General features: G+C 43.1%; 1 protein-coding gene and 1 long non-coding RNA gene across 8 annotated transcripts in view; one reads left to right on the forward strand and one right to left on the reverse strand.

Moving 5' to 3' along the window:
• The window catches only part of PHACTR1 (phosphatase and actin regulator 1), a 458,880-nt gene that overhangs the window by 171,260 nt on the left and 268,293 nt on the right, over window positions 1–19,327 (reverse strand). The window lies entirely within an intron of this gene.
• On the forward strand, window positions 33–17,728 carry LOC145722935 (uncharacterized). 2 transcript variants are annotated; one of them, XR_014147500.1, is made up of 3 exons: window positions 33–266; window positions 3,887–3,995; window positions 15,081–17,728. It is a non-coding gene; the product is annotated as an uncharacterized LOC145722935 (long non-coding RNA). The 2 variants fall into 2 exon arrangements; XR_014147501.1 differs by lacking the exon at window positions 33–266 and adding an exon at window positions 279–755.

Genomic DNA, 19,327 nt, shown 5'->3' on the forward strand with positions numbered 1-19,327 from the left:
CCAGCCTTCCAAGCTGCAGTTTACTCTGAATTCTCTCAAAACTGAAACAGCTGGGCGGGTTTGGCTGGGTCCGGAGACTCACTCGCAGAGGCTGCTGCTGAGGGCCAAGTGCAGGTCGGGGGGGAGTCTGGTTGGATCACCGGGTTACTTTCTGTTTCATTTCGAAATGTTCCCTGCTTCTGGAATTGGTTGCCTCCAATGTCAAGGAAAACGCATGATTCCTTGGAGACTCCAGCCAGGCTTTTAAGGACCGGGGCTTTGTGAAGGTAAGAGGCATCCGTGTCCTGCCTGCCCCAGGGCTGCCGCCTCGCAGTGGTCTAGGTGCGAGCAGGGAGCACCAGGAGGAATCTGCCAACTTGTTCTGGGATCTGATCAAGGCCAGAGAAACCATCTGTGGAGGGGTTTTAAGGTTAGCAAAGGGGTAAGGTGGATCCTTCCCGCCTAGATGGGTGGCCAGCCCGTCCATGGTGAGTGGAACCGGTCCCCAACTCCCGTGGGCTCCCTTCCCTCCCCCATTCCGTCCTACGGAGGAGTTGTCAGCTGTCAGGGACTTGGCACGGGCTGGCCCGGGGCCGGGAAGGAAGGCGAAGGGGCTGCCTGGCACCGAAGAACTGCGTGGGTGTGTGTAGCATGTGTATTTAAGAGCCCGACTCTTGAGACTGTTGCTCAGTCTAAGAAAGCACAGCTATTAGCCAGAAAACACACCTAGAGGGGAGGATACTTGCGTGAGCAAAGAGCCTTGGGAAACCTGTAAGGTAGGCGTTTGAGTTTTAAATAATTTTATTGCTTTTCGTGTATTTGTTAGTTGGATTTTGTATACGTTTTATGTTTGGTTGGGTTTAGGGAATTTTTGCTTTTTGGAGCTGCCAGTATGGATTGATTTGGTTTTTCAGTCTCCGGACCCGGGTCATAGGATGTCTTGGAACCCACTGGTGTATGGGATGCAGATGCCTGGAAGTCAGAGGACATTGATGGGAAACTGGCTAGCGATGTTTTTCAAATCAGGGGATTCACTTGCAAATGTCACTGCAGTGGAGGCTTGCAGTGGAGGCTTGCCCCGGACTCAGGCTGAGGCAGGCAGCACTTAGGAACCTCAGGAAGTTTCTGACTTAAAGAGACAGGAAAGGAAAAACTGGGTCAGCAGTTGTTATTTGCGGGGGAGGTGGGCACAGGGAAAAGTTGTGGATGATAAAAGAGAAAGACGATCGGGGAGATAGAAGGACAAACCCTGATTTGGTGAGATCCCATTGCGGGCTGTGGCATTTTGAGGTTTGAGGTGTGACGATAAAAATCAATATGGCAACTGATAACAGCTCACCGGGCATCAATAAGAAAGCTATAACGGATTCTTTTTCTCACTGACTCCTAGAGACCTCTGGAAATAAGCAAGGGGTTAGTTTCCAAGAGTTCCTTTCTAATTCCTATTCTTTTTTGGCCACACTGAGGTGCTCTAAACACAATGTGGTGATGTTAGAGCCAAAGAGAAAACATGCTGTGTAAGATGTCTAAGAAGGGATATTCAAGTTTTTGGCTGCGCCTCACCCCTTCCCCACCTTACTCCCCAGTTTTTGGTAAATTATAGGAGCCGAATGTGTCTAATATAAACAACTCTTTAGAGAGGTGCAGGGATTGCTGTGAGAGGATGTTTGGATTTCACAATAAAAATGATCTTGACTCAGTGGTTCTTAAATCCGTGAGACCACGGACCCCATTTGGGAACAGAAAAGATTTTGTTGATCATGAATTTTCTAGAGTCCTCGCTCTACTGTGGCCCTATCACCCCCATCTCTTCCCGTGCTCAATGAGCACGACTAAATGATGACAACAGAGCCAAAAGGCATAACGTAGTGAGGTTTCTAATTAAAGCCCACATTTAGGATAGAGACAGTATAATATTATAAATATTCATAATATAAGAGAGCTGCTCATGGAGCCCCCTCTGCAGGTCAAGGCAGTCCCCTGAAAAAGCACTGCTTCCATAGTGAGTTCCTTTTATCCAGATTTCCATCTGTTGAAACCGATGGAAAACCTGCATTTCTGCACTTCAATAATATAATGAGGACTGAGATTCATAAGGATGACCTCCAGCCACCACAGATCCGTCAGGGCCTTTCAGATCACAGAAGACGATGCGGTGCTGTGACTCATTTTACTTTTGAGTGCATTGCCTTGCACTCCGGTGCACTGAAGTTTGGTAACCTGCCTAAATCGTGGTGCCCACATTGTCCACCCCAAGAGGCAGAACTCGTGGTTTTACAAAGGGATTTTTGTGTTACTTTCAGGGTGAGGCACAGTCTGGGAAATAGGGTTTGGGGACCAAGATACCACGTTTGGAGGTCCATTTCTGGGACGGTTCAATAATTCATGGAACAGCTGGTCAGAAGATGCGAGACAGGCAGGCTTTTGAAAATCCAGTCCTTGGCAGAAATGTGGATACTTTGTTTAAAAGCGTAAGTCTTTGGTGTTCGGGCTGACTTGGGTTTGCCTTCCTATTCTCCCACCTATAAAGTCAGTGACGTTGGGCAAGCTTCTTGACCTTTCTCAGCCTGTTTTTTCATCTGTAAAATTGAATCGTAACGGTGCTTACCTCATTAGTCATCTGGGAAGTGAATAAAATGATGTATAAGTGGAACAGCTCATAATACAATTCTGGCATGAGTAGCATCTAATAAACAGTAGCTGCTATTATTATTGTTATGATTTGTGCTATTTAGTGACCACAAAATAGTTGAAAAATGGGGCCACATTTTTCCTTGTAATATCCCAAAGAGTAAGGAATAATGTTGTTCCAACTTTAGAACAACATTCGGGATCTTCAGAATGTTCTGGAATGAAGTTATTAGCATATCTGTTCCTCTGGGGGAAGAGTCTATTGAACTGGTTTAAGCCACACAGGACTTCAGTGGCAAGAATGGGGTGCAGGGGGATGTAGGAATGCTTCTCTCCAGACTTGCTGCGCCCTACCCCCTGGATCACACTGCTCCTGATGATCTTCCAGGGGCGGAGGTGGGGCAACAAAGGCAAAGAAGCCCTCGTCTCTGGAGAGCCTCAAACATCTTCCCGCCGATGGAGTTTGGTGCGGCAGACTTGGTTTTCCCCACTTCAGCCTGCTCTTAGTTGTGGCTCTGCTGGTTTTTTCTCCTGAATTGCTGGGCTCAGACACCCTACAGGTGTCTGCCCACGTGACCAGCTCATGCAGATGGGTGATTGTGATCAAGACTCCAGGCCTCCAAAGGGGACAGCACTAAATCTGCTCCCCTTGTGTAAGCCCCTTACAGGCTCTGCTTCCATTTTTCTCTCTCAGTCTCCTAACGTGGGGATTTAAAGCCTCCCATCAAGCAAACTCCTGATCGAGTGTTATAAAGTCCAAAAACGGCCGTATAATTAATCTAAAGGATAAATATGTCAAAAGTTTTGCATTCCATGGGTATTCTGCTTCCTGTAGAATTCAGCATCCACAGTTACAGGAAGGTGCTAAGAGAGGGATTTCATAAAAGATCATCCAGGAATAACCTGGGCTTCTCAAGAAAACTGAATAAAAATTACCCCCCCACACACACACAATGGCAGAGTTAAGAATGGTGGAGAGAGTCTTCTTTTAAGAAATGCACCACAAAGACAACACAAAAGTCTAAAATGAATGGAAACAGAAGCAAAATCCAGTAGAATTACAGATAAGTCACAAGATTCAAAAATAAAGAAGCAAATTCTGAAATGTAAAAACTCCCCGAAGTTGGAAATATGATAATGCTAAGGAAAAAGAAAACGGAGCAGAATGTGGGAGAAACCACAGAGAGAGCCCTGTAGCTCTCTGAGTCAGCCCTGGAGCCTGAGTCAGTCATTCCTCATTGATAAAATGGTAACAATAATCTCTACCCTACTCCAGGGGTTACTGAGAGACACAAATGAGAGACTGTGTCGGAACTGGGAAGATTGACGAGAACCTTAAGAGTATTCCCTCAACACTGTTGAAACCTTGAACTTCAGCTGGACCGGTCAGTAGGTTTTAATAACTATTTAGGACTAAAGAAAATTGACAAAAAAGAAGGAATGTGTGTATTACTAAAAAACAGGATTTTGGGGGCGCCTGGGTGGCTCAGTCAGTTAAGCATCCGACTCCTGATTTCAGCTCAGGTCATGATCTCAGGGTTGTGAGATTGAGCCCCCGAGTTGGGCTCCATGCTCAGCGGGGAGTGCTTAAGATTCTCTCTCTCCCTCTGCCCCTTTCCTGCATGCATGTGCTCTCTCTATCCCTAAAAAAATAAATAAATACATAAATAAATCTTAAAAAAAAAAAACCCATAGAATTTTCTTCTTAGGAATACAGAAGAAAAGAAAATCACTTTGGATAATTTATAGCTAGCGAATAGCCAATAACTACTGTATTCATTTGCTAGGGCAACCATAACACATACCTCAAACTGAGTGGCCTAAACAGCAGAAACTTATTTTCTTTCTTTTCTTTTTTTTTTTTTTTAAAGATTTTATTTATTTATTCATGAGAGACAGAGAGAGAGAGAGGTAGAGGGAGAAGCAGGCTCCCAAGGAGCAGGGAGCCTGATGTGGGACTCGATCCCAGGACCCTGGGATCATGACCTGAGCCGAAGGCAGACGCTTAACCATCTGAGCCACCCAGGCGCCCAGAAACTTATTTTCTGATAACTCCGGAGGCTGGAAGTCCAAGATCATGGTGTGGCAGTGTTGGTTTCTCCTGAGCCCTGCTCTCCTTGGCTTGAAGATGGCTGCCTTCTCTCTGTATCCTCACATTGTTCAACCTCTGTGTATGCACATCCCTGGGGTCTTTTCCTCTTTTTATAAGGACACCAGTCCAATGGGATTTGGGCTCTACATAGATGACCTCATTTACCTTTAACTACCTCCTTATAGGCTGTATGTCCAAATACAGTCCCATTCTGAGGTACTGAGGGGGCTAGGGCTTCAACATATGGATTGGGGAGGGACACAGTTCAGCCCATAACATCTGTCAATTAAGAAAGCTCATTAAAAGGTATGTTCTTGTTTTAGAAATGTATCAGGTCCCTAAAGGAAAATGGTAACTCCATAAAGGAAAAATGAAATCTCCAGATTACCATGACGGAGAGACATCACAGAAAGTAGTCTGGTAGACCTGGCCCAAGATTCAAGAGGAGCTTGGCTTCCTGGTGTATTTCCACTAAGAGGGGAAGGGAGGAGCTTGTTTTCTGACTTCCTCCCAGGTGTTCTGTCCAAGAACTAGCAGACTAGTCCCTGTCACGGTTGCATCTCTGCGGTGATAGCTATTCTGGGAGGATGGATTTCACATTGTTTGGAATTAGATGCTCCTTTGAGGTCCAAAGGATTGTGGCATTTCATTGGCTCATTTCCCACTTCCTTTCAATATTGTCTTTTGAAGGAAGTCAAAGATTGATCCTACCGTCTGGGGTCCTGCCATGTTCAGTGTGATCATGCACACTTTTCCCCATTTCTTCAGTCAGTTCACAGCAGTGTGAACAGTGCTATTCAGTGACATGGTTGCCGGAAATACACACACATGTACACATATATGCACGCACACATGCACATTTATTCATTCCTGAAACAGAATTTGTGAGTAGAGAGGAGGTGTTTTGTAAGTGACATTTGCACATCATTTTCTTTTTGAATGTCAGATCTTTGATTTCAGAGAAAGAGATACAGGGTCCAGCTCACGGCTGAGGTGTCCCCACAAATATGAGAAGCACCAGGGAACTGCCGCTTATTCTCCGTTCACAGGCATGAAAAGGCTCGAAAGGGGAAGCAGGTGATTTGCAGGTGTTTGTAGATAAGAGTGAGCATGCTCACTGCCTTCCTGTGGCCCCTTACCGCTCACAGCCTCACCTTTAGGGGACCATCTGCACACTGTGGTAGAGCACATCCCAGCCAGATCCAAACAGGAAACACGAGGAGATCGTGCAAGCAAGGCATACCTTGATTTTCTTTTTAAAACAACTGGCAGTGGTGAAAAATTCTATTAGAAGGAACAAAGAAGCACACATTTAGGAATTTGTAAAACACCTTCTCATGTCCTTTTGCATTAAAAACAAGGTATGCCTTAGGGGCGCCTGGGTGGCTTAGTCATTAAGTGTCTGCCTTTGGCTCAGGTCATGGTCCCAGGGTCCTCGGATGGAGCCCCATGTCTGGCTCTCTGCTCAGTGGGGAGCCACCTTCTCCCTCTCCTCCTGCTTTTCCCTCTGCTTGCTGCTCTGCCTGCTTGTGTGCGCGCGCTCTCTCTCTGTCAAATAAATAAATAAAATCTTAAAAAAAAAAAAATGTGTGCCTCCATGCCCAAGGGGAAAGAATTGGTTCCCCGAGCATCATGATCATACCTTCTGAGCCGGCTCCTCATGCTGTCTCAGCACAAAGAACACACTCCTTTCTTGCAGACAGTTTTCCCCTTCTACCAGGATCCATTTCAAAGGCAGGGGAAGGAAGGTGTCAGTACACTAAATTAGTTTGCCCATCCTTCAAGCCGTTTGGATGCAGTGTTCTCTCCAAGTGTCAGGTGCTCTTGTCTGGGTTATTAGAAAGAGGCTGTTGAAACTATGATGCAAGTTAGAGTATGTCAGAGCCTGGATTACTTAGCGTTTATTTGAAGGTTCATGACTTGCCTGAGAAAGGACCTGGAGCCTGAAAACTTTTAAGGACACACACTCGGGAATAAGCCATCAGACTTCAGGAAAAACTAATACTGGTTCCCTTTGGTTTTCAGATAAATTAGGAACATAAATTAGGAACTCTTATTTATTTGTTCATTTATTTATTTTTAAAGAGTTTATTTATTTGACAGAGAGATACACAGCGAGAGGAGAACACAAGCAGGGGGAGTGGGAGAGGGAGAAGCAGGCTTCCTGCGAGCAGGGAGCACGATGTGGAGCTTGATCCCAGGACCCTGGGATCAGAACCTGAGCCAAAGGCAGACGCTTAACGACTAAGCCACCCAGGTGCCCCAGGAACTCTTATTTTAGTTGGTTCATTCACATATAGAACTTCCCAAGTAAAAATGTGGGTGTTTTTTTTTTTTTTGATAAAGCAAAAAAGTCACTACCTTGGGTTTTTTTGTTGTTGTTGTCGTTATTGTATTTAATCAGTAAGCACTTTCTACTGAACTAAGAACAAAGTGTTGTGAAAAGAGTTTTGCAGGGGAAGAGAAGATGAATCAGATCTACCGTAGCTAGAGAAAAAAACATGTACATAAAAGTTTTATGAAGATACAGAAAATGACAGCTTCATGAGAGCAGAAAAAAAATGGCTATTGAAGTTGGAAAAAAGGAGATATTAATTCCAGCTAGAGAGGGCTTTAGGAATGTTTTTAACAAAGGTCTTGAAGGATGAATAGGTATACTTCAGTATGGAGGGGGAGGAGAGGGAGTGAGCAGGAAACAAAATTATAGGAGAGGCAGGTGAGCAGGCCAGTTTTGTGGGAGGAGTGGGTGAAAAGAAACCAGTTGTACGTACATTGGAAAGAACTTGAATATCAATCAGAGAAGGACATGGTGGGAGCTTAAAAGTATGCTTAGGATGGCGTGAATGGAGAGAGATGGTGAGTGCGACAATCAATTACAATGTTATTGCAGGAGTGCAGAACCAAACAATGGTCAATAATAATGATAATACAACAACTAGCTCTCACTTGCTGAGGGCCTAGTAATTGTTGAGCATTTCCTTTAGATGATCAGCTTTCACCTGCCCAGCAGACCTGGGAGGTAGGTACAAATAGACTTGATCCTCATTATTCATGGGTTCTATATTTGCAAATTTGCTTATTCGCTAAAATTTGTAGCCCCAAGACCAATACTCATGATGCTTTCACAGTCATTCATGGACATGTTCAGAGCAGCAAAAAATTTTGTACCACATGCACATTCCCAACTGAAATCGAAGAGGGTGATGCTCTGCCATCTTGTTTCAGCTCGCATACTGTAAACAAGTGTTGTTTTCATGGTCTATTTAGTCTAATTGTTTTCCACATTTTTTTTTTTGCTTTTTGTTGGTGACTTTGCTGTTTAAAATGGTCCCCAAGTGTAGTGCTGAAGTGTTCTCTTGTGTTCTCGAGCACAAGAAGGCTGTGGCGTGCTTACAGAGAAAATATGTGTGTTAGATAAGCTTCGTTCAGGAATGAGTTACACTGCTGTTGCCCAACTTCAAGGTTAATGAATCAAAAATATATACTAAATAAGATGTCTTTAAACAGAGCCTATGGCCCTAGCAGCCTGATGGCAGCGCATCTCGTCTGGTCCCGGAAGCTAAACAGAAACACACATGGGACAAGGTACAAATTGATCAGTTGGTGGAAACATTGTGACCAGAGGCTCATGGGAACTTTAGCTTATATTTCACCAAGTAGCAATGGTTTTGTATTCACTAATTCAGTGTTCACAGTGACTTTATCGAAGAGGGCTACTTGAATATCAAAAATCCTATAGCACTCTCCTTTCCACAGAGGAGTAAGCTAAGGCTAGGAGAGATGAGGACCTTGCCCAAAGCCAAACAGCAGGCGTAAACCCAGTCTGCCAGAATGGCATGTCATCATGTAATAACCCACATTTGTAATGACATAACAAGGGTCTGGATCAGGTGATAGCGATGAAAATGAAGAATGGAGGAGAGGAGGTAAATTGCAAATGGCTTAGGAAGTATAATCAACAGGACTTGGCCACTGATAGCACATGGAAGGCAAAGAGGAGTAGGCATCCAGAAGGACTCTGAAGTCAGGAGGAGGTGGTGGACTATTGGGCCGAAGTTTGCAGGGAAGGGTAAACAACAGGTTCAGCAGGGCTTAAGGACTGGGGTTTGAGAACAGAAATGCCGGTTGTTATCTTCTGAGTTCTCATATATTCCAAGTGCTGTTGAGAGACTCTACCTGAGCAATCTCATTGAATCCTTACAACAGCCCCAAGACAGTGACTATGATGCCCATTTTACAGATGAGGAGAGTGAGGCTCAAAGAAATAAAGTAACTTGCTTATGGGCACCTTGTTTATACAGAAAACAGGAAATTTAAACCCAGGCAGAGTGACCCTGGAGGTTGTAATAACAGAAATTTGGGAGTTTGAGATCTTGGAGGAAGAGAGGCATAAATGTTAGTGATACCTTGTCTTGTTCTCTAGTTTCTTGTTTTTAATTGTATTTTTTCCAGTATTTTCTCTTTTCACCACATGTTTTCCTACCTTCGTGTTTTTGTTCAAATTCTTCCGTCCCACAGGAATGTTGTTTTCTCTCCTAGCGTTTAGGTTTCTTCTCTTTCTTTTTTCTTTCTTGATGTTATAAACGGATAACTAAAATTATTTAATAGCCGGGATGCCTGGGTGGCTCAGTTGGTTAAGTGTCTGACTTGATTTTGGCTCAGGTCATGATCTCAGGGTCATGAGATTGAGCCCCACATCGGGCTCTATGCTGGGCGTAGAACCTCCTCTTAACTCTCTCTCTCTGGGACACCTGGGTGGCTAGTCGGTTAAGTGTCTGCCTTCGGCTCGGATCATGATCCTGGGGTCCTGGGATTAAGTCCCATTTCAGACTCCTTGCTCAGCAGGGAGCCTGCTTCTCCCCCTGCTTGTGCTCTCTCTCTCTCTCTTTCTGACAAATAAAATCTTTAAGAAAAAAAAAAAAGATTCTCTTTTTCCCTCTCCCTCTGCCCCTCCCACCCTCAAGTGTGCTCTCTTGCTCGCTCTTTCAAAAAAATTATTGAACAGCTGCAGGAAGTGAACATGTTACGTCATGTTAGTTTGTGCTGTTTCATAAAAATGTTTGAAGATTTCAAGGTTTCCAGGAATGTAATACATGTTACTTAGCAACAGTTATTCTCCTAATCGCTTCTGCATTTCACATTAATAGGCTTATGGTTTATTGGCAAATGTGCTCATTAATAGAGGAAAACATGATTATGCTATTTGTGTGTTAGATTTGGATAACCTGACATAAAAAAAACAGTCCCTGTTTTGCATTTCATCTCAGATATCAATTATCTTTGAACTTTTTTTAAAGATATGAAGTATCTAAGTTTCCCAAATCCATATCCCTGAGACTTATTTGTCTATGTCCCAGAGATACTAAGAAATTAAATATTCTCCCATCACTTAGGTATTAAGCGTTATTTCCACAGGACTCCCAGTAGTACTGTGCAGGGGGAAGGAATAGTTTCCAAACACAGAGGGGAGCTCATCTAAAAAGTGCCAGAGCTGTTTATTATATTCAAAAACATACTAGCGATATATAATAGGGGGAAAAATTCCCATCAGAATCTTGGGCTCCCTCCTTCTTTCTGCAAAGCCCCTCCAAGATGTCCAGAAGGTGAGCATTCTTTCTGACCACTCAGAAGGGGCTCTCCAGAGCTGTGGCATTTCATCAAACCACCTCTGCCCACAGAGTTCAAATGCCGGTGGTTGCAAGAATAGTTAGCTTGAATCTCTGCAGGCAAGCAGGAAAGAGTTCACCTACAAGGGACTGTCTATTCTTTGAAATAACCCAAGTATGAAACCATTCCTTTATAAATTAAAAAGAAACCCCTTGAACTATTCTGAAGTCAAAAGAGAGAGTTGCAATGCATCTGCTAACTGTACTGTGTCCTCATTCAGCTGTAAGTAACTCTTAGGTGAATCAAGTCTGCATTTGTAATAGAGATCTGGTAAGGTAGGGACAAAGGCTAAGGCAAACCCAGAGGAATCTTTGTCCTCTTCTTAAACTACTACAGCATAAAAGGGAACTGGGAAAAGTGAAACCATGTTGGTTTGATTCAACAAACACCCGAAACCATCTTTCAAATACTCTGGGCGGAATCAAGTCCAAAGTGTGTTTTGCTAAGCCCGAGGGAAATTCACTCCATGTGTTTCTGATTCATTTATAGTTTAATCATCAAAATACTGCTTTGCAAAATACTGCTTAGTTATGTCCAAGAAACCTTTCATGAGCCGTTTTAAAACATTGTCTTGAAAACAGGAAGCACTGTTTTGCCAAGAGCTAACAGATGCCTAGGCAGAGGTTCTGGATTTGGTTATGGGGGCAGAAACTGAGATTTCCAAATCTGACAGAGCCAACCTTATAATGCCTTTGGGGGAATCTGTGCTGTGTGTCTGTCTCCACTCACTAGAATAACAGAAATCCTTGAGGGAAAATAACCCAAGGAGCAGGTGACCACTGGCTTCTGTGATTTCCGCTCAAACTCGTTCCCATTCTTGGGTTTTCACACCCTTTCACTACATTCCATTTGCTAAGTGATAAGTCAGGGGATAACTTCTCTACTGAAATCTTGCTAGTGTCGTAGTCCTTAAAAACCTAAGGTAGAATTTCATCATTGAGCTTAGAAAACAGTAACTTCGAAGGAGCCGTTGACTTCAGGAATAGGAAAAATAATTTTTTTTCTCTTTTTGAGTGTTTTTTTTTTAATTAACTAGAACTGTCAGAATTGAAGCCTCCTAAAATTGCTTTCACATAAAGTAATGTTTATGTCACTTTCTCTCTCATTGCTCTTCATTGGGGGTTTTTTAAGTTCCCCCATCAGCTTCACCTGGGAAATAGTTAGAAATGAAAATTCTCTGAGCCCACCTCACATCTGTGTCCAGCGTTTCTCATGCTCCATGTACATCAGAATCGCGGAGGCCCCATCCCTAGAGTTTCTGATTCAGTAGGCCTGGGTGTGACCTGAGAACTTGTATTTCCAACAAGCCCTCCAGGTGGTCCGCTGGTCCCAGGACCCCACCTGGAAAACCACTATTCTAGACTCTTCCCAGTTCTTACCACTGGCCTGCAATTGAGTGGCAGGGAGGTGGGTACTGAATCGCAGGTGTAAGTGAAGAACTATTCCAGGTGCATCCGCTAATGGTTACCTGGGGATATGTTTTAATGATTTCGCAAGGATGCCGTCTCGAAATTCCTGTGGACCATTGTTCATGACCAAAGAAATGAAGTAGTTTACATAATTCTTGGAATGATTGTATAAATCTGGCCTCCACGGAAATTTAGTTGATGAAATAGTACCACCAAGCCAATTTATATAAAACGCTTATCATCTTTAGAGACTTTCATAAATTAGTCTATAGACTTTAAAATTATATAAAAGTAACTAAATTCATCTGGTGACAGGAGGTTTTTCTGTCATTAAAATGTTAAAGGACTTTTATTGCATGGATTCTTGTATGAGGAATATTGGGTATGTAATAGGAAAGTGTCCTTGATGAGAATTATATAATACACACTAATGGGCTGTATTGATCCTTAGGCAAACCGTGAAACTGGAGCTCATTGAGGGCATTTCACCAGAGTTCTGTGGACATGCTGCTTTTTGATGATCTGACAATACAAACAAAGAGCTTATAGAACCTTCTATTTTTAAAAAAGTGGTTCGTAAACTTTCAAATGTATTAGAATCACCTGGGAATCTTGCCAATAGGCAGATTTTGGTTCAATAGGTATGGATGGAGAGGGCTCAAGGCATTTCGTTTCTAATAGTGTCCCAGGTGATGCTAATGCTGCTGGACCATGAACCACACTTGGAGAAGCGAGGTTCTGGAATAGTGGCTCCTGGCCCTGGGAAACCTTGAAAAGATTCTAAATCAAATATTCTGGGTGGGACGTGGATGTCGGTATTTTTAAAGCACCCCAGGTGATCCTGATGTGCATCCGATATGGAGGAGCTCTGACCTGGAAGAGTATCAGTCGCAGACCTAGGCTGCCTCTCTCCAAATCAAGAGTGTTGCCTGGGTCTTTTGTGAGTATTCCATTGCAATGAACTCACACTTGACTTCTCGAGTGTCATGAGTGCCTATTTCTAGGTTGCTGATAAAGGAAAGAGCCAAATGCTTTAGATTCCAGAAGTGTTGACTACCAACTTGACATTCGGCTATGAAAACTTAGCGACCCATCATGTATTCTCACCCCTATAGAGGTTCTCCCTGTTTACTCTTTCAGGTGAGCTGCAGATATAACTGTGGGTACAACCAACATTGACACTCAAATAAAAAATGCTTGATATGCTTAAGTACTTAGACACATAGTTGAGAACTCAGAATCCTGCACTAAAAAAAAAAAAAATCAAGAGAAAAAAATGCCTGAAAAATGTTAAGAGCAGATGTTACAATCCACTTATCTCTGGCATAAAATAAATGTAATATTACTTCTGTGGAACATCTGATTCTGCTTGTAACCGCACCCTAGTGGACCTTGTTGGATGAGTCACTTGCAGAATGCACCCTGAAGTAGCTGAATGTGCTGTGGTTGGGGCAATTAAATATCGTACACCTAAATATTAGAGAATACCTGCCTAATGTAATTATTTCAGTTTTAGCCTAGCTGAAGTGGAACTTCTCTCACAGTAATTAGCCAATGGTTGCAGTTACTTCTTCAGCTTGCTCCTAATTTCTGATAATAAAACTATGGCAAGATAGAAAAGAATATATTCCTATTTATTCTGGTGGAGGAACGCAGGCCCCATTTGTCTAATAACTGTATCCAAAGAAGGGGATTTAAATGCACAGCATATTTTAGAAGTTAAACTTAATCCACCAAAAAGCCATTCTTATCCCACTTCCCCCACCTTTTTTTTTTTTTGCTAGTAGTAGTAGGAGTACACAAGTTGTAAAGAACTGAAATTTTGGATGCCACATGAAAGTTTCCCATTTTATGCTATGGGTAGATCATAGGCATGAATCTAAACTGACACAAACCATCCTCACTATAACAGTGGTCTTCTTCACCATATCTCCGGGAATTGAACTGTATAGCGGTGATCAGTAGAATGATCAGAAATACAACAGACATGGCGGAATAGTCATGAAGAGTGATTTCTTGTTCTTCAGGGCAATACACTATTGGGCGCCCCCTGTATATTTGGAGTTAATTTAATCCTCGCGCTTACCAGGGTGAGCAGCACAAAACAACCGTGCTGGAGGAAATGCGTTAGGAACCCTTTTGCTTATTTCTTCTCTGATTTCGTCTTCGCCTAACACTGGAACACCTGGAACACCTCTCTCGGCCTCTTTACCCATCTACTATTTTTTTATTAACATAATTTATTATTTGTTTCAGGGGTACAGGTCTGTGATTCATCAGTCTTAAACAATTCACAGCGCTCACCATAGCACATACCCTCCCCAGTGTCCATCACCCAGCCACCCCATCCCTCCCACCACCCTCCCCTACAGCAACCCTCAGTTTGTTTCCTGAGATTAAAAGTCTCTTATGGTTTGTCTCCCTCTCTGATTTCATCTTGTTTCATTTTTCCCTCCCTTCCCCTATGATCCTCTGTCTTGTTTCTCAAATTCCTCATATCAGTGAGATCATATGATAATTGTCTTTCTCTGACTTATTTCGCTTAGCATAATACCCTCTAGTTCCATCCATGTCATTGCAAATGGCAAGATTTCATTTTTTGACGGCTGCATGATATTCCATTGTACATATATACCACATCTTCTTTATCCATTCATCTGTTGATGAACATCTTGGCTCTTTCCATAGTTTGGCTATTGTGGACATTGCTGCTATAAACATTGGGGTGCATGTGCCCCTTTGGATCACTACATTTGTATCTTTGGGGTAAATACCCAGTAGTGCAATTGTTGGGTCATAGGATAGCTCTATTTTCAACTTTTCTCTGCATCCTTGTCAGTACTTGGCCTTCAGGCTTTCTCACAGTCTTGGGCGTGGCCACCCTATGGCTTATAACATCCCCACTGCTCCAGGTAGAAACTTACTGCCCAACCTGATCCCCCAGGAAGCCAGTCCCACTCTGACAACCTCAGTCAGGCCCACTGAGCTACAATTACAACAGACCACCTACAAGCCTGGGGCAAGCAAAGCGTCATGGCCTTGGCACTCAGATTACTGAAGACACCTGTGTGGGGTGTAAGGGCTGGAAAGAGGGTAGGAATCACCCTGCATGCCCTGGGGTGCTGATGGTCCCCCCTTGGACTTCAGGTCTATCTATATTCATCTCTAGAGTCATGGGGCTTCTCACCACTCAGACTAGAGTTTTGGAGGTGGAGGTTGGGGAGGAGCACTGAGGAGGGGAGCTTTTAAACTTGTGCATTCTTGAAAAGTCATGATTTGAAAATGTACCATTTGAATTTCAGTTCCCTTTAGTACTGGAAGTTCTGACCAATAAGACCCACTTCCCTTCAGAGGCCCTTCCAGGTAAACCCAGTTTCTCATTTTTGTAAAAGAAAAGAAGCTGATGTAGAATTTTGAAGCGATGGCCAGTAAGCTCGTGGGTGTCTGTTTGCTTACATAGTGAAATTTTCTTGAAGCAAGGGAGGACCACGTTTGGAATCCATCTGAGGGAACACTGCCTAACATCCCATCCTTGGCAATCACTGGGATAGACCCTATAATTCTAATAGCTATGGTTGTTTTGGTGATTGATCAGATGTCTTAAGGTAGATAGGTTTTCAATAAGGAAGTGGGCCACACCAAGAGAAGAGAAAATTACCATAAAGATTAAAAACAACACAAATAATAACAGAGGATGGGCAGACACAGAACCAGGTAGCCAGAAAAGGCAGATCTGTAGATGCAGAACATTGATTTGTGGTTGCATAGGGGCTAGGGTGAGAATTAGGAGGGAGTGATAGCGCCTGTCTTCTTTTTAGGATGTTGGAAATGTTCAAAAATTCGATTGTGGTGACGACAGTTGTACAATTCTGCAAAAATACTGAAGTCCATTGACGTGTACACTTAAGATGGGTGAATGTGATGGTGTGTAAATTATGTCTCAACAGAGCCGCCAGGATAAAAAGGCGTCTTATAAGCCCTGCTAAGGAGTTTTGATGCTCTCGCAATTGAGGCAAGAAGATATTAGTGATGCTGATTCCTGCACCTGCATTTTAGAAAGCAGGGAGCATACACAGCCCTGCTCAGGTGAGGGGAAGAGAACTGACTTCAGCTGAGCATCTACTGTCTAACAGACACTGCATAGACACCTTATGTGCATGATCTCATTTAAATCCCACCATAGCCTACTGGTACCTTTACTCTAACTGGATGGTTTGTTGCTGTTGCAACAGAGATGCAATTCTATTGGATCTGAAATAGAGACAAGCCCTGCTTTACCTGTGAGACGTGCATGGCTCAGGGAGGAGAAGTCATGCCAGTAAGTAGCAGAGCCAGGGGTTGGAGCTCAGGAGATGTCTGATTGACCTAAGGCTTGGTCTTTCTGCTCAGCCTACTTTTCTGAGATTGGGCGAATGAGCATGCACAGCACAGAGCATAATGGCTTGGTAGATTGCCCAGGGGAAGTACTTAGACATGCCCCTTGTATTTCCCATGGTTGCCTTAACAAATCACCACACACTGAGTGGCTTAAAACAATACAAATATATTCTTTCTGGGGGTCAGAAGGCTCCTTCTAGAGGCTCTGGGGGAGAATCCATTTTCTTACCTCTCGAGACTACTGACATCTCTTGGCTTGCGGTTCTTTCTTTGCAATGGGATCACTCCAACCTCTGCTTTTGCCATCACATCTCCTTCTTCTTTGACCTGATCCTCTTGTCTCCTTACAAGGACGCTTGTCATTTACACTGGGCCCATCCGGATAACCCAGGAGAATCTCTTTATCCCAAGAGCCTTAATCTCATCACCTCTGCAGAGTCCCTTCTGCCCTGCACTGTGATACCTTCACAGCTGGGGGGACTGGAATGTGGACATCTTTGGGGGGGGGCATTACTCAGCCTACCACACCCCCAATTTGAAAGGAGAAACACATGTTTGAAAGGAGTCTAAGAATAAATGTAGTCTTCTATATCTTGACCTTGAACGTAAACTCAAAAGCTTCTCTTTCTTCATAACCCAAATAGACTAGAATCAAATAATACTGTTATTTGTCTCCCATTTTAAAATGTCCTCCTCTTGAAACTTTAGAGGAATAAAATAAATAAATAACTTGATGATGTGCCATGAAGAATATTATTTTCCTTTGGAGGTATTATTATTAGTTGATAAATCTCAGGCTTGCTTTCATATGTCAAGCCCTCAGAGAGATCTCACACCGAAGGAATGTGGAAGTTTGGACAAATGAGAACAAACACACATGTAGAATAATACTTACATTGCTCAAAAACTGTTCTGAGACATCCTTTCTCTTCTGCAATGTCATTTAAGGCAAATATGTGCTGCGGGAAGCACTGTTAAAATAGGTCAGTGTCGTCTTTTTAAAAGGTTCTGTGGTGTCTACTTTCCTCTAGGTTTACCTCCTACAACAACAGCTGTAAATTGTCAAAGTCAAGGCCCCAAATTACAACAGAAGATGAAGAGCAAACCCAGAGGCCATGAGGCAGCCTTGAATCTGCTGACTGAAAGCACAATATGGAGAAAGAGACTTAGTTGTTGTTATTAAAGGGTTCAGGGCTCTGAGGGGTTGTTCCTCCAAAGGTGGGAGACCTTATCCTATATATAGGGTGTATAGATAGATAGATAGGTAGGATGTAGATAGATAGATAGGATATCTATATAGGATATATATAGATACATATGCATTTTTAATATACCTTCAAATATTAAATGGTAGGAGTTTGGGAGTTGGGAGAGGATGGAATGTTCCCTTAGCTCTTATGCAGAATTCTCCTGTATATTCTTGTCTCTCTTTGACCAATGACAATAATACCTTTCTCTGGTAACTCCTGTAGATCACCCTCTTCATTTTTTGTTGTCCTACACTCAGCCTACCAATATGAACTTTCTTTATCCTTTACTTTGAACCCCCTGGCTGACTTCTGCGAAAAGTAGTGTTTTCATTAAAAAATGTCCTAGGTGGTTAACCAGATTTAGTCTCACAGAATAGAGTCCTGGGGACTCAGGGGCCCTGCTCTCTGCCATGAACTGCTTATGTGACCTGGGGGTCAGTCTATCTGGATCTCCCATGTTTCCGCATGAAGTTCAAGCCGGCCAGGGTTGTGTCATAGGGCTGTGAGGTGCCTTTCAGCTCCAATATCTTACAAGCTCAGAACATTTAGTGGCTATGGGAACTATGTGTTGGATCTTGATTTGGGGTTTCCAAGAAGTTGGCCCAGGGATAGATACAATTTTGTGTGTAAGTAGCTTATTTGGGAGGTACACTCAGGAAATACTGGCAGAAGTCTGGGGAGATAAGACAGGAAAAGAGAAGGAAGGTGATCAAGAGAGCATCCTCAAGCTAGTCACCACTATATGCAGTGAACCTCCATGTTATTCCAATTTGGGGGTGCAGAAACTAGGTATTTATTTATTCACATGCTCCTTCTCCATCATGGGTTGAATGCTGCTTTGGGGGGGCATTGCCTCTCAAGTACTTCTTGCTCCTTTACTCCTACAATCAGGAAAAAAAAAAAAAAAGCCCTCTGTACAGAGTTGCAGGCGTTCCCTGTAAGCCTTCTAATTATGGGAATGAGTGCCAGTGGGATACGGGCGGGGTGCTGACTGCGTCTGCTAAAATGTGTGTAAGAGGGGCAGGGAAGGAAGGGAAATGAGTGGTCAATTAGGAAATGAGAGAGCGGTGGTCTGAGATTTTGGTTTCTTTTAAACGTGCCACAAAGGTTGCAGAGATGACAGAGCATTGGTCAGCGGTGTTCAGCAGCGTATCCAGGCTACTTTTGTGGTGGGTATAGACAAGACAATAAATTCGTAGCTCAGTGTTGAAGAAGAGTTTACAAAAGTCCTGACCAGAGTGAAATCTTGACCAGTATGTTAGTAAATTATGGATGGTCTCTGTTAGTTACATAGAAACACTCTAAAAACACCACTCTGCAAAAATCTAATGCAGTTTTCTCTCACGACCTGTTCTTCAGGAAAAGGACATTAAAATGTCATAATGCTATGACATTTTAACTAACAAAGAATTCATCTTCAATTGCTTGGTATAGAAGGTTCTGTTTGGCTAGGAGCCTTCCCTTACGGGTTTGGGTCTTTCCTTTCATGCTTAGCCAGTGCGGTGTGTAAAATGGGCCAGTGGGTTCTATGATCATCCATTGCTCCTTGAAAGGCTTTGGGATTCAGAGATGCTCTTAGAAGTAAGTGGGGTGGGAGGAACGGGATAATTAAGTTCATTTCCCCCTCTGAATTTTATTTCTGAGAACCCAACTTGCCAAGATCTATGAACTATGGAAGAGGCTTTAGCGTCAATCACTAGGGAAAGAGGTGATGGAAGAGGAAGGAGACAGCTGACCAAGGGCTCTAAACTTCAATCATTTTGTGCTTCAAGACAGGGGAGCAGGATTGCTGACTTTTACATTTCTTTTGAGAGGTGGCATGCTAATGGCATATTGAAGAGTCTAATAAAGCCAAGTATAGGTGTAACTCTTTTAGGAAACTGTCAAACTGGTAAAAAGTGAAACTCCTTAGGTGAATATAA

Source organism: Leptonychotes weddellii, chromosome 8 (assembly GCF_054177405.1).
Source record: "Leptonychotes weddellii isolate Sample4059 chromosome 8, ASM5417740v2, whole genome shotgun sequence".
Lineage (NCBI taxonomy): Eukaryota > Metazoa > Chordata > Mammalia > Carnivora > Phocidae > Leptonychotes > Leptonychotes weddellii.